The sequence below is a fragment of the Galeopterus variegatus genome, unplaced genomic scaffold (assembly GCF_000696425.1).
Source record: "Galeopterus variegatus unplaced genomic scaffold, G_variegatus-3.0.2 Scaffold9466, whole genome shotgun sequence".
In the NCBI taxonomy this organism is placed as follows: Eukaryota; Metazoa; Chordata; class Mammalia; order Dermoptera; family Cynocephalidae; genus Galeopterus; species Galeopterus variegatus.
Window position 1 is genome coordinate 20,568 of NW_007735577.1, and position 12,500 is coordinate 33,067.

The following is a 12,500-nucleotide window of genomic DNA, read 5'->3' on the forward strand; positions in this document are numbered from 1 at the left end:
CTGGCGCTGCCAGCGCTCCTCATTAGCATGCTCCCCGAGTGCGCCCCGCCTGCTCCCGTCCGCTTGCAGGCCTCTCTGCGCGCCTCGGGGTCTCTGCCAACTGCCTGGGTGCGAGGTCCCTGGCCTCGCCCCTGCTCGGACTCCATTCAGCTCCAGCCCAGCGGACCTGTGGCCAGCTAGGCCTCAGGGCAGGTCAAGGTGTTAAGATGTGAGCAGAATCCCGGGAGCATCCAGGGGCTGATCAGTCTTCTGGCCTGGTTGGCAGCTGCTTCCCCAAGGGGTCGGGAAGCTGAGACACTTGGTGTGAGGGGGTCATAGCGAAGGTAGAGATCGAGTGGAAGCTTCGTTACTGTAACGAGTGAGATGTGTACTGTTTGCCATCACTTAGCAGGTATTAATCATTTAATCCTCCTAATCACCCAATGGGGAATCTGGACAGCAGAGAAGTTAAGTAGTCTGCCCAAGGTCGCACAGCTGGAAAGTGGGAGGGCCCAGATTTAAACTTACTGGTCCCAGAGTCCGTGCTTTTTACTGAGCTAATTACTACTTTCTGATATGATTTGCCATGTATTCAGCCATAGCAGTCGTTTCACCAGCAAACCCATTTGCCAGATCCATAATGGGCAATACAGATTGATTAATGAAAACTCACGGTCCTCACCTCTACTCCGTCATTAGAGCTGACTTCTATTGGGTAATAGCTCAAATTACCTCCTTTTGTTTTCTTCTTCTTCATACCAGTCTCACAGTAGGAATTTTTGTAAAATAGGGCCTTTCAGAGTCTAAACAGACAAATACTTTATCTTTGTCACCAGTAAACATATAAAAATTAATAAATATGTATCATGATGAAACTTTTAAAAAGAAGAAAGAAGGGGGAACAGCTGTATTCTAAAAGAATTTCTCTGTAGAGGATTCATAAAACAAATGTACCTCACAGGGCCTGGTTTTCCAAAGCCTTGCAGTTTTAAATATTGACCTTGCAAAGGACAGGAAATTTTCCCCAGGCTATTGAGTCTCTGTTGCAAGATAAGAATCCTAACACAGCAAGGCTGCTGGTTCTAAGACAAGTTACTAAATGATATGTAAAGTTACTAAAAAGCTGCTGGAGGGAAAAGGAATGTTTGCTAAATCAAGCCTTTGTTAATGGATCACTTAATTGCCTAAAAGAATGTCATCTGACTTGTTTTTACTGAATGTTACCAGCTTCTATTGTAAAACTTGTTAAACTGTACTTAGCAAAACCCCACCTATGTCTCTTCCTGTAACTTCTTGGTGTGCAGAATAAATGCAGGAAGAGAACCCCAATTTGTGGTTAATTTCCCAAATGGAAGAAATGCCTCACACTTGAGGAAGTTCTGGGATATTAACCACTTTCTGGGGCTTCTCACTGCTCAAAAGAGATGGGCTTTGGGTAATCTTTGGTGGCTCCATCACCCAGGGGAAAACGGGTGACAAATCCATGGGAGGCAAAGCAACACTTCTCGAATTCACCTTTATTGGCACTGGATGCAGAATTTATAACTCTAACTTAACCTTACTATATCTTATAGTAGGCCACATTATAACAAACTCAGAGCTACCATTCTTAAATGATTCCTTCCACCAAACTTGGGAATAGTTCATAAGAAACATCAAGTAAAACTTATAAGACTGCGGTTAACTCTATCCCCAAGGCCAAAGTTATAAAAAAAGATTTTCATAATTGCTCTCTTAAATTGAGAGTCTCCTATTAAGGTTGCCAAATACCAACTTTATTCCTTTTTAAGAGGCCTGGCATATGTATTGATAATAGGAGAGAGTAACCAGCATATATCCGCCTAATTCATATTTGTTCAAAAAGCAGACATATATCAAAGAAATATATATATACACAGCCCCAAATTTCTAGAACTTGCTTTAAGCAGGAGTAAAATGAACAATGCATTCACAGCTAGATATACCTGCCGTAAGAATGTGTGTCCTAGGAATAATTGCCCCATAAACTCCCATGCCTGTCACTTTTTTCCTTGGCATAGTTAGAAGGGTATGGTGTTAGCAATGCCCACCATGCACTGCATAACAGAAATTAACCTCATGTGTCCATCTGCAATAAAACCACAAGCTCAGTCAAGAATCAGTGTCAGATTGGATTTTTATTTATCTATACAAAGGCCTCTGAGGTTTAATCTAAACTTGAAAAATTTTATGACCTAGAAACTAAGCAATAGATGTGAAAACACAGCCCACAGATTCCATCCCCCGTGTTGTTATATTTGATTTTTTCCGTAAACCAGCCTCATCGTTCTTGTTTATGAATCTAGTGGTGTAGCCCTGCATATCTAATGGAATGATCCCAAATCACAGCTTAAAATCTGTTCTTCTTCCTGATTTGTTGCAGAGCAATGAAAGATAACTACAAATGAAACTGGGAAACAGCAGCTGCTCATACATTTCTTCATTAAATAAACATCGGGATACCTGCTGATTGAAACCATTTTGGGGTTTGGATGTGAATGGCTCTTTAAAACCCTTCCCATATGTTAGCCTCTATTAAAGTAAACAACATTGCTCTGGCTGCCTCTAAATCAGAGGTTATTAAATCCTTATTAAAACTTGAAAATGTTCTGAAGTAAAATTGTAATGCACACTTACAAAGTGATAAAGTGCCATTTTTAGCAAGCAATTTTAAAAATTATATACATGGTAGACTGGGATGAGAAGGTCAACTCATTCAGAAAATTCATGATACCCACCTAGATGACTTTTGTTTAAATTACCCAGCTAAATGAGAAGAAGAAATAAAATCAGTTTAAATAATTTACTTTGTATTGCCTTTTAAGCCCTAAAAAATTCTTAGTAAACCACATCATTTTCAGAAATTGTAAGATTTGACAATAACTACTAAGACAATTACCCTCATAGAGGAGGGGATGATAGCAAGTTAATGAATGTCATTATTGAAACTAAGAAGAATGTCATCACTGCTTATTGTGCATGTTAACATAAACTTTAAAAGATTTTTGAAAAGCATAATTGGTAATTGTGAAATTACGGATTTATGTCAAATGATGGATTTTAAATATTAGAGTATTAGGTTATAAAGTGAATTCTATATGTATTGTTTAGGATGTGTGTAGTAGTTACCTAGAAAAGGAGAGGGTAGAATGAATTGTATGATAAATTCAGGATTAATCTATAGGCAGACTGGACAATTGAGGCTCAAAATATCTTCTTTTTGTTTTTTTCTTGTTTGTATGTAAGGGCACAGCCCCCTTTCACCCTGCTTTTGGAGCATTTCTTTCTTTTTTTTTTTTTTTTTTTTTTTTTTTTTTTCATTTTATTGTAAGAAGGGAAACAGAAATGGAAATACTGAGGGAACTATCCAGATAATTCTAAGAACAAAAATCTTCTATGAAAGGAGAACTCCTGTAGCATAACTCTCCAAATGGGCTGTTGGCATTGATTTAACTGACCTTGCACTTCCTTTAGCTTGTGCAGGCATTAGCTTATTAAAGGTATGCTGTAAGTGGGAGAAGGATCCTGCAAGAACTGGATGTAAATGCCTTTTGGAGGGTCTCCCCCCCCGCTTCTTCCTACCTTTCTCTTTCTTTCTTTTTTGGATATGGGAAAGAAATTGGAGAAATATGTCCCTGATTTAGTAAGAGGCAAGAAAGGAGGGAGAAAAAGCTACAGTTGCACTGCCATGATTAGAGCATAACCATTATTTTACCTGTGCATGCTTAGTTTTCTCATCTAAAAAATGGGAAGTCAAACTGATCCAGATACTGCCTCTCTGATGCTTAGGAGAACCAGTACTTGACAAAGCCCATATAACTTCCCATCTCTGGTCAGAGACTCAAATACTTGTTTCCAGAACATAACTTCAAACCTGAAGCTTTAAGTTTATGCTTCACCATTTGTCCTTTGCACTGTCCTTTATTTAGAGAACATAGTGAACTGCATATAACTGCTTGACATTTTTCTCGTAATCAACAGGGCCTCTGCTCTCTCCAACCATGACAGTAATCAAATGGCTTTTACGACATATACAGAACAGGTCAAAATTCCAAAATAAAAAATTTTATAAGTGACTATTTGATGTGCTAGGTGGATTCCTGAAAGAAGTCGTGTAAAACAGGCTACAATGGTGAACAAAATTCTACCATTCTATTTATTTATATAATGATTTTAGATATGCTTTTATGATTTATCCTGACTGGAAGTTACTAATAAAATTTCAGCTTTTAGTTTTTCTACTCTACATCCCCCTGTCCCTTTTGTTTACTAAATGGATTTTGTGGATACCATAGATATGTCTAAAATAAATATTAGGAATAAAAGAAAAAGAGGGGGGAAAAAGGAAAAATATTAGATGTATTTAGGTCTTTTGTTTTAGATAAATAATTATGACAAATAATTAGGTTTTTCTCTTTATGAATTTGCTATTTGCAGTTGTCTTTTGAAATTCAGCAAATATAATTATAATTAAGATATAACTTACTACATATGTTTTTCACCATACAAAATGTAAAATATTGTTAATATAATGGCATTGAAAGAGAGATAAAAGGTCATTCAGATAGCTATACATTAAGTCTAAATGTGCAGTACCTGACAGCAAGATTTATTAAAGACAAATGAGGAGAGGTGGGAATATTTTCTGAATCTCCAGTTGCCATTTTAAATTTTACATGGTGAGTGTACGTCCAAAAATTGCAAATTATTTTAGCTAATAAAGAGTGCTTAAATAACTGTAGCCACAGCTATGTGCTTCATTCAAAACTAATAAAGCCAGTAAGTTAATAACAGTAATTAACTCCTAGTGTACTATACTCTCTTCTATAAATGCTTCGTAACGTACATCTGATAATTAGCAAGTTTGGAAAGGCAAAGCACAGTAAGGAGATGATGCTCATGCGATGGATGTAGGGAAAAAACTATTACATCAAGAAAAAGAAATGTATTCGCTGCATAATTGTGTATACCCCCACAAGATCTATGAGCTCATGAGGACACATCAGATTTATTAATTCATAAACAGCCAAGAATAGCAAGCATGGTTTCTCCATGAAGAACCTGTAATTCTTCAAGAACCTTTTTTTTAATACCTGGTTAACTAAAAACATTGGGTGAAAGGATTATCAAAATAAAAGCATTTTGAGGGAAAAAGGGTCAAGAAGACTTAAAAGAAGGGGAGTAAAGCTGAGACAGTAAGTGGAAAGTGGCATCATATATGCTGAATAAACCGATTATTTTTAATAATGAAGAGGTAAGATGTAAAATGCTCTTATTCACTAAGACATTGTTTCAGCTAACATTTTGAAAGGTCTCTGGAGGTATTGGGTTAATATCCTTTCGGGGTTTATTCTTGCTGTTTCTTTTAGAGTTTTCTTTTATTCACCTTATACAAAAGGCCATTCGTCAAGTTCAAGAATATGAAGGACATAATGCCAGTGGGCGTTGTTGTTGTCGTTAAGAAAATGAGTTTACATCCCAGCATGGTGTCCAAAAGGGTGTCAAAAGTGCCTCATGAGCAACTCCACAAAGCAAATAGAATTTCTACACCAGCTCACGGGCTCCTGCAACCAGTCTATTTGCAGAGAATTACCTAGATAAGACCCATATTCTATTTATTTGAGCAATAAAATTTTAAAAAGCACTTTTTTCTTGTGTGTTTTGGGGGCAACACACACACACACACGCACGCACGCACGCACCAAGAAAAAAACCACCCCAAGCAACTAACACACTTAGCAACTCAGTGGGGATAAAGGTCAGGGTACTATTGACAAGTATGTAAAGACACCTCCTAAACCATGGGAAAACATGTATAAATCGTTTCGACTCACTGCATTCAGAACCCATGGAAGAGAATCACAAAACTGCACTTTGGCATTGTTGGCCTGAAAGGATATCTATTTATCATCTTATAAGACAGCTCGAATGATCTTTATCTACTTTGCCCACTTTCTGACCCAAATTCAGGGTTTTTATGGAAAATTGCAGTCAGTTTGATTGATGAAATCCAAAGACGTCTAAAATGGCACCAAAGATCTCCAACTGTGCAGACTCCAACCGAGGGCTTCAATGTTGGCATTGTCCCTGAAGGAATAAAAAAGAGGGGGAAAAAAGTTGAGAAAAACAGGCAAAAGTTAGGGAATTTCTGCTTTTAAAACTTCAAATTTCAATGAAGATCCACAAACCCATTATCCCTGTTCACACGTGCGAACTGGGCGGACATCAAAGTATTTCCCACACATTGCAACGAAACTGTGTTCCTCTCGAACCAGTAAACCTTTGTGACTGGCTGAATGGCTGCATCGACGGAACAAGCAGGTTTCAGAAAGACGCTCGCAGCGTGGAGCCGGGACTCGGGGAGCCGGGCGCGCCTGCTGGGATGCAGGGAGGACAAAATAGTCCACGCAACCGCCCCTACCTCGGGCCGTTTGAAAACACCCTAACGAGGAGTGCAAGCGGCCCCCGAAAGCCTTCCTCTTCCCGGGCAGGGCAGCCAGAGCGCACTCTCCTCTCCCTTCCCAGCCTGCCGGCGGCGCCGCTATTAACCCAGAGCCAGACCCAGGCGGAGGCACCGGCGCCGAGGCCCGCCGAGACAGCCTTGATAGCCTGCAAAACCTCAGTCCAGTTTTGGGGGACGATGCATTACAGTGGAATATTGTCACCTGCTTAATTGTTCAGAGAGGGCCCTCTCCCCTCCCCCATGAGTAATAATAGCTAGAGCGCGCCTCCCACCCGGTTACCAGGCCCGGGAGCTGATGAATGAACCCCCTCGTAGGGGAAAATCTTGGGAGCTGTCTTCTGTCGTATTACCCAAGGGGGCCGGCTATAAATCTTCCTTCATTTTAACCACATTTACCCTCATCCTCCTCGGGGCTAGGGATGCTGTGTTAAGATTGCACTGATGTGCCAACGCTCTGGACCAGCTGCTCCTAAATACAGACAGGTCCTTGTCAATTAAGGCTTTGAGAAGCAGGTCCTCAGGGCCCTGGGGCATTGGAGCAGCCAGCAGCGTGCAGCCCCCACAATTAGTATCCATTTGGAAGGGACCTTCAGGGCACAAATGCACAGGCATAGGAAGAATCAAAACACCAGGCAACTTCAATTCTGGAAATTGGTCTTGTAAGTGTTGTGAAACTGAACAGACGGCCCCTAAGAAGGGAGCTAAGATTTCTGGTGCGAGATGGGCCTCTCCTGCCCCCCTTCCCAATATTTTCCCTTTGTTTCGTTGCAAGCCAGGCAGTAGATTGGGTTTGTGGATAGGTTTGGGGGAGAAAGAAAGATAAATGAATACATCCATTTGCCCGCTCCAAGCTGAAGTTGTCTTTTGGTGTCTTTTGTGGCCACCTCAAGCAGCTGGTCAATCCTGCCCGGACCCTGGCCTTTGGCCCAGAGGGCACTGGACAAGGCAGGCGCTCCAAGGAGAAGAGCTGCGATGTATCAGGTCAGCAAGGCCAAGCTGCCGGTGGGCCAGGCAGAGCATTAGCATCTCAGCTAAACAAAACCCAAAAGGCTTAGGGGCCCTGGGGAACCACTAGGGAAGGTGTTTGTTTAAGCGATTAGGAGCAGTTGGTAGTTAGGGGTGGAGAAAAGGGCAGAGCTTGTGACACAGGGCAACTTAGCTGGACAGCAAGGGTGGACATTCAGAGGACATCACTGTTTAAGAATGTGTGACCCCACCAAGTTCAAGAACAGAGCAAACAAGCACAGGCCATTAGGGACTGCCGTCAAATGGATGGCAACAAAGCCAAGAGGGGCATTGAGAAAAATGTTTCAATATTAAATATGGAAAAGTATTGGGGACCAGGGCAGGGGGTCAATAAAAGTCAACAAGAGCGTAGGCTTAATGAGAAAAAGAATTTAATATCAAAAATGCATAAATCTGCAAGCGAGGCAGCTCCATAATGGAGGTAAAAGAACCAGTTCAGTCAACATTCTGTGATAATGGCACCATAATAGATAGCATCAGGTTGTTAACATTTAACACAAAAGTTAAGAGAAGGAAGGGAAAGGCAGCACCCTTAATTGAGAACCTGCTGGAAGATTTCCATAGGCCACAGGGATGAATACATTGCTAGCTACTTTATCAACATTCTGATCATCAGAAAAAAAGGTGGGCTTGCTCCTTTTTGGGGTTTTATCCCCACCACATTTCCCTCCTTCTAAGGTTTTCCCCTCAGAGGCACACAATTTCTCTAAAGAGCCAAAGTCCTTTCTCTCAGAACCCAATGTGACTCCTCCACCCGTTTCAGCAAGAAGGTGAAGTTTCTTTTAAAATTCACTTTATTTCCCTAAGGAAGCTAACAAAATTCTTAGTAAGGAGCATATTATGAAAAGAACAGTTTTGTTTTTGTTTTATTTTTCCTGCTAAGAATAAAAACATGTATTTCTTCAGAAGGGAGGATCAACCAAGAAGCTTCAAAAGAGTTTCTCACCATCCTCACTTTTTCCCAGTCAATACCGTGTCTTACTTTCAAGGAAACCTCCAAGCAGCAGAGTCTTTAAAATCCAGTGAAGCTTATTGAACCAAGTATTCTGTATGTCCTAAGACAGATCTCTGGGACTTTACCTATATATGAAAAAGACCTTGTCTTCAGTATCTACATGTGGAAACTGAAAATCAAGGAACATCCTATCCTGACAGCAGCACAGCAAATTGTATGTCATTCCGGTTGTGTACAATTTTGCCCAAGACTTAGCATCTTCCGATTGCTATAAAGCCAAAAGACAGAGGAAGCCCATCTTCCAGGCAGTCATCATTGGAGGTGTCTTCTATAGAAAGGAGTCATGGCGCCTTGTCTCTATTTTTAATTTCCATGATGCTTGTTAGTTTTCAAAACACTTTTACGTGCATTATCAGAGTTGATCTTTACAGCTACTTTGTAAACAGGGCAGACATTATTATTCCCACTGTACAAGAGAAGAAACAGATTCAGAAAGATTAAATAAGCCAACTAACTTTACACAGTCAGTGACAGTCAGATTCCTAATCTAGTGTGTGTTCCACACATTCCCTGTACTTTGTCCTCCACTATTTGGAATTCAAAGTTCAGAGGCACAGTCAGAAAGTGATGTCTTCCTCAAGACTGTACAGGCTCTTTGGTGCTCATTCATATCTGGGTTGTAAATATCATGTTTTACACCAGCTGGAAAACTTAGGGGGACTCCTAGAGTAAGTGCCCAACATGTTCATTTCACAGATGAGAAAACTGAGGTTCAGAGTCCTTCTGCACCTGACCTAGGTCACCAAGTCAGAAACTGGTAAATGTAGGCTCAGTTTGAATCCCGTGGTACCACAACCATAGGTTACATCAGAAACCTTTCAGTATCTGCTACACCTGGATTTTCTTTCCAAGGGAACTACAAGTTCCTTGAGTGCAGCTTTTTCTGTTTCTTCTTCTTATCTCATATGAGACTATCTCCTCACTACGTTTGTGGAATTAATTATGAAATACTAATCTCTGGTAAACAAATAATGGGATTAGTTACACTAATCAAAGAGACATCAGCTTGGTCCTACATCCAATGACATTGACAGTGAGAGTATGAAAATCATACTCCAGATATGTGGACATTAAAAAGATCCTTTTTTAATAGAAAGAAAACAAAGCATAAGAAAATCTGGCCCCACAGTTTTGGAACCCTGAGATTAGCTAGTTAGTTTTGTTTTACTACAACTGCTAAGTCAAGGTCTTGTTCCTGCAGCTGCCACTTCCTACCACTCTCGAATGAGGCAATCCAAGGCTGCAGGACCTAAGCTCAAGAGAGCTTACTCTGGCCGGGTCCAACCTCAGCAACTCACCTATTCCTCTGCAGGTGAGGAAATCAGGGATGTTTAGGAGGCCAAACCTGGCTGGGAGTGAATGAGACTTGCTATACTTTCACACTTGGAGGTCAGTCTGACCATCTGACCTCTGAGCCCTTCTATCTCTAAAGTTCTGAGATCATGTCTTGATCCTCTGACTTGTGGCCAGCTGGGTCTAACTAGGCCAGAGATGGCTGGCAGGAAGACAGTGGCAGTGTAATGCTATATGCCTCCCCCACCCCACCACCAGCCCCCACACTTTGCAAACCAAAGCTGGCTCTGACATCCCAAGGCCTGCTCCTGCTGGAGTGACCTGGCCAAGCGATTTCCCTGGAATCCTTGGAATGATTCCACCACCGGCTCCCTCCTGTCTTGGCGCCTGGCGACAGCAGCCCATGGCGCCAGCATGGCACTTCCGAACCCTTTCCCCAACCCTGGCCAGATCAGGTCAGCGAGAGCTCACTCAGGGCGACAGGCTGCTCCTACCCATCGATCTGGCTTCCCAGTTGCACCCTTAGACAGCCTGGGACCAAGCAGTGGATCATCACCCATGACAGCCACTATCCCCTCCCGCATCAAGGACCAGCAGGGGGAGGGGATTTCCGAGACCTGACAACTGCCTGGAAGGACAAGTGCCTGTAGGTCATCTTGGAAAACTCAGGGTACCTGGAACAGCTCAGCCGTGCCCCTGGCATGAGCAGGAGAAATCTGTCTTAGCAGAAGCGAGTTGGTTTGTCTCACAACAATGTAAATTCCAAGCCACTCCAGAACCCCAACTAGAGGTGGACAAGACAGGGGACCAGAATTTGCCATTTTAACAGCTTTTTTTTCCCCCAAAGAAAAATGTAATTTTGCTAAATGCAGCTAAGGTTTCTGCGGGTTCAGGAGGTCAAGCAGAGGTAGACAAGCACGGGGGAGTTATTTATGTCAAGTCGGGTTATTGTAAAGGAGAGAGAGAACCGCGAGGCGGCTTGGGCAGCCAGTGAGCCCGCGCGCCGAGGTCAGGGTGGCGGACAGTGTGTCCATCCTGTCGGGACAGTAATTGCCCCGGGTCTGACATGACGCCGAGGGCTCAGGGCGCCTCTATCCATCGCCATCCAGTTAGCGATGCTTCCCCCCGACCGGGCGGGAGGCCAGGCTTGGGCCTCAGCTCCGAATAATAGGAACAATTGTCTCCCTGCCTGGCACAGCCCTCAACTGCTCGGGGTTAGCTGCCCCTCTCATCTCTCTGGCCCCGCTTGTCCCCCAGCCTTGGCGATGAGGTTGGAGGGGGAGGTAAGTCCCAGTCCAGGTGCACCCTGAGCTCAGAGAGCAGCCGAAGTCCGTGCCCGCGGAGAGGACCGCGGCTTCTGCGCCCCACTGCCCTCCACTCTGCCTCTGCTGGCCACTACCTTCTTCTCCAACCTGCCGGCCTTCCCCTCCTACCCAAGACCCTCCAACTCCTGCCTCTAGAATTTTCCACCAGTGCTGGGGGCTGGTAAGGATTCCTTCTCCTCTGACAATTTAATAGTCCCGAGTCATCGTCTGTGTGACACTGGCCATCCATCTTCTCCCAGGGGAGGACAAAGCCGGGCCTCCCGGACTCCAGGCCTCTCCCTCCCCAGCTCTTTCTATTTTGGGACGGCCTCCCCACAATGGCGTCCTTATGAACCATAATGGCGATGTTTATGAAGGCCGCAGTACCAGTGTATGAAGACAATTTTATGCCTAATTAGAAAATGATGTAACCCGAGAGAAGACAAAGAGGAGCTGTCCCCCTCCCGTGCCTCTCTCCTCAATCACACCCCCTCCCCAAATTTCCTAGGGCTGATCCCCTGGCGATTGCCGGGTCTCCAAGTCTCTGTTTTGACAGTAGCTGGGCTCCCCCGCCCCGCTGGCCCCGGCCGGGCTCGCGACAGGCGGTGGCCGGCGAGTCCCGCAGCTCTGGGCAAAGGCTGGAGGGAGGCGGGGCGCCGCGGAGAACGGGCAGAGGCGAGCGCAGGGACTTAAAGAGATTTGGGACGCGCGCTCCTGCACTTTCTCTCTTCCCCACGCGCCCCCATCCAAGGGGACCTCACCCCTGGGAAGACTCCAATAAATGCAACCCGGCGCCACTCGATTCCGGGATAATTTTTAATATATATGCAATAAATGTTCACTTTGTTAGATTGAATGACAGACAATAATATCGGCAAATCTTCATATCCATCCATTACCAGCAAATGAGCCGCACAAAGGACAGATTTGCTTTTGATTAATTTATTTGCAGACTCGGGTTGATAAAGCAATAACTATTTGGTTAAACTTGACATTTGGTCTTCGGGGGGTTATCAGACAAATCCCTGTCGTTCGGCAGAGATAATAAAGCTGTTTAAAGGGGATTAATTATTAATTGGCTGCAATTAATTTCCCCCCTTTGCTCGGCTGCTGCCACAATGCACATCCCTCACCCACAAACAAAAGGCAGGGGTTTACCCTCCCCCCCCCAAGACCTGGGGCAAGAAGGGGATCCCCAAAGCTCTGGGTGGATATGTGGCCTCTTGCACCCTCTTTATTCCAGTGCAGGCTATTTTAATGAATCACCGTGCTTGGCAAAAATCTATCCGGCAGCTTTTCTGCAATCAAGGGTCGATTGAGCATCAATTTGAGGATCGTGGACGGAGCATATTTCCCTTCTCGATATTTTTGGGGACAGTGACATCAGTCCACATCCATTCTT

At 43.6% G+C, this 12,500-nt stretch overlaps 1 long non-coding RNA gene across 1 annotated transcript; it reads right to left on the reverse strand.

The window, feature by feature from the left end:
* Positions 1 to 5,875: 5,875 nt before the first annotated feature.
* Positions 5,876 to 6,238, reverse strand: LOC103609316. Its single transcript, XR_552120.1, has 2 exons — positions 6,186 to 6,238; positions 5,876 to 6,084 (listed from the first exon to the last, which is right to left on the reverse strand). It is a non-coding gene; the product is annotated as an uncharacterized LOC103609316 (long non-coding RNA).
* Between the last annotated feature and the right edge of the window lie 6,262 nt (positions 6,239 to 12,500).